The sequence below is a fragment of the Myotis brandtii genome, unplaced genomic scaffold (assembly GCF_000412655.1).
Source record: "Myotis brandtii unplaced genomic scaffold, ASM41265v1 scaffold786, whole genome shotgun sequence".
In the NCBI taxonomy this organism is placed as follows: Eukaryota; Metazoa; Chordata; class Mammalia; order Chiroptera; family Vespertilionidae; genus Myotis; species Myotis brandtii.
The window spans coordinates 432,046-434,807 of NW_005371157.1; the positions used below are offsets into that span (position 1 = coordinate 432,046).

Sequence of the window (2,762 nt, forward strand, 5' to 3'; positions counted from 1 at the left end):
GGACACTTAGGAACCCCGAGTCTCACGCACCCTTTCGTCTTGCCCTCCTCCTCGGGGTAGAAGTCGTTGGTGATCTTCCCGAACTTGGAGAAGATCTTGTGGATGACGTTTTTGAGCTTCTCCAGCCGGTCAGGTCCCACCTGAGGCACGTTGTCCACCACGATCACCGAGTCGATCCCGTCCGCCTCCTGGGGCCGGTCTTTGAGCACATCTCCCAGCAACTCTGTCCGAGAGAGAGAGGTCCAGTGACTCACTGACCGAGCAACACGCTCAGACGTTAGCTTAGCACTCGGCCCGTTTCCAACGAGCAGGGAGATGAATCTAACGCCTGCACCTTGAGGCTTTGAAGCAGGGGGGCCGCTCCCTTCACATTTACACGTGAAAGAATGCGGAAGGTTTTAACTCTTCACACTCCCTTGGACAGTCGGGCATGTCAACAGGTTCCTGGCAATAAGGGAAGATTTCAAATGAATGCAAAAGAAAAAGACTTTCAGTAATGAGAAGGCACACGGAGAGGAAGGCTTTCCCGGGAATTGGAAAACCGGGAGTGGGCGGGGACTGCCGTGGAGGCCTCCCCAACCCACCGCCATTGGACACGGCCCCCAGGCAGCTCCTTACCCAACAGGTACTAACCCCACCTTTCTGAATAAATTCTACAAATTCGTTAGCTTGTCTAGGGAGCTGTGAAATGGCAAAGCACTGGGTGAGAACAGACACCTGCAGAGCCGCCGTCACAGCACACTCCGCAAGCGCGTCCATCTCAGCGCAAGCCGGGTCATCTCAACCACAGGTGTGCCCTGGAACCTGCGGGCCACTCTGCTTTCTTCTTCTTTTTTTATTAATTTCAGAGAGGGAGGGATAGAAACATCAATGATGAGAGAACCATGGGTCGGCTGCCTCCTGCGCGCCCCACATTGGGGATCAAGCCCGCAACCTGGGCATGTGCCCCTGGCCAGAATCGAACCTGGGACCCTTCAGTCCACAGGCCGACGCTCTATCCACTGAGCCACACCAGCCAGGGCCACTCTACCTTCTTTATCACACTTAAGAATTTCAACATATGAGCCAGCCTGGTGTGGACACAGAACCCCGAACAACGAAAGGTGGTTGTTGGGTTCCGGGTCAGGGCACACACCCAGGTTGCGGGTTAGATCAAAAAGACAGGAGGCAACGAATCGATGTTTCTCCCTCTCCCTCCCTTCCTCTCTCTAGAATCAATGAAAAATACATCAAGTGAGGATTTTTTAAAAAGAATTTCAACATGCCAAATAGAACACGTTCTTTGCTGCATTTCATTCTCAAAATTTAAGATGGATTCTGTTCACTTTTGTGTTTGAAATGTTCAGTAAGTTCAAAGGCCTTTCAAAAAGGAGTCTTAATTTCAAGAAGCATGCCCTGTTATAAACTATTTCTAACTCATTTCAACCCTTTATAATATTGAAAGTGCTATCTAAAAAAAAGAACTGCCATTTAAATTTCAAATAAAAAACAAAAACTGAGACCCAAGAGAAATAAAGGGAGAGGCAGGTTAAGTCACGCCCTGGCGACGGCGTCCCAGGACGGTCCGATCCGGGCTCTTCTTAAGGCTCAGGCACCAGGCCATTAAGTGCCTGCTGAGCCCGATCTGCGTTTACAGGTTCCCAGTGACTGCGTCAGCGTTTCTGCCCACGCGGACTCCTTCCCGGTGTCAAGTCCTTATGGGAACAAGTGTTCTTTCTAAGCGTCTGTCCCTACGGCAAGGCGGTTCGTCACCACACAAACACGTCCTCCGTCGCACGGCCTGCACACCTGGGTACTCGGGGCGCATGGATCCCCAATCCGGCTCCAAAGAAAGAGAAAGCAGCAATCCTCCAAGCTAAGCAGCAGACATAAGCACAAATAGTTCTTAATGAGCCCAAAGGAAGACACTTGGAGGGAGAACTTTACCGCCTCCGGCCGGCCCAGCAGCGGCAGAGAACTGCAGCTGAAGGGCGACTGGCAAGCAGACGCGCTGTGCCCGTCCCAGCCCGAGGGGCGCCCAGGGCACTAGGAGAGGGTGCGCCCCAGACTGCGTTTCCAGAGAAGGAACCCCAGGCGTCACTCTCTGCTCCCCACAGACAAAATACAAATCGCACGGACCACAAGGGGCGGGGAGAAAGGGGAGGCCGCTCGTCCTGGCTCTGGGACCCGAACTCCCACAGGGAGGCCTGCCCAGCAGCCGCCTCGCCTCGCGCTCGGCCAGCACCCCGAGGTCCACCGCAGGTCACTCTGGCTCAAGCCCGCGCCCCCTGCGCTCCCACAGGGAGGCCTGCCCAGCAGCTGCCTCGCCTCGCGCTCGGCCAGCACCCCGAGGTCCACCCAGTCCTGGAAATGGCTCCCGTGCTGGTCTCGAGGCTCCACAAGCGCTCCCAGTGGGAGGACGTCCTGAAGGGCTCACCACAGGCCCCATGTGGGCACCGATTTACAGCAGAACCGCCGGCGCGGCGCCCTGCTCGGGTCCAACACGTTCCCTCCCGGTGGAACCAGCTGTCCGTGCGGGCGACACAGCAGCGCCGACAGCCCTTGGAAGTGCGTTTACAGCCCACAGTCTATGTCGGGTCCCTGCACGCACGTCTTCATTTCGCCCGCGGTTCTCTGTGGTTCTGTCCCCACCTCTGGGGGCAGACACAACAGCTAGAAGCCTCCGTCACCGCCAGTCCACCCTCAGCATCTCCTCTCGGGCAGCGCCCCTCCGGGAGCCACGTGCCGCTTGCCCTCCCCGCTGTGCGCTCCCGGCTGGGCAG

The 2,762-nt window shown here is 56.5% G+C and overlaps 1 protein-coding gene across 1 annotated transcript in view; it reads right to left on the reverse strand.

Moving 5' to 3' along the window:
• EIF3B (eukaryotic translation initiation factor 3, subunit B) overlaps positions 1–219 on the reverse strand; it is a 13,283-nt gene extending 13,064 nt beyond the window's left edge. Inside the window, exon 1 of the mRNA XM_014530987.1 lies at positions 31–219. The gene's annotated coding sequence lies outside the window, so the exon portion shown is untranslated. The remainder of the gene's footprint in view (positions 1–30) is intronic.
• Between the last annotated feature and the right edge of the window lie 2,543 nt (positions 220–2,762).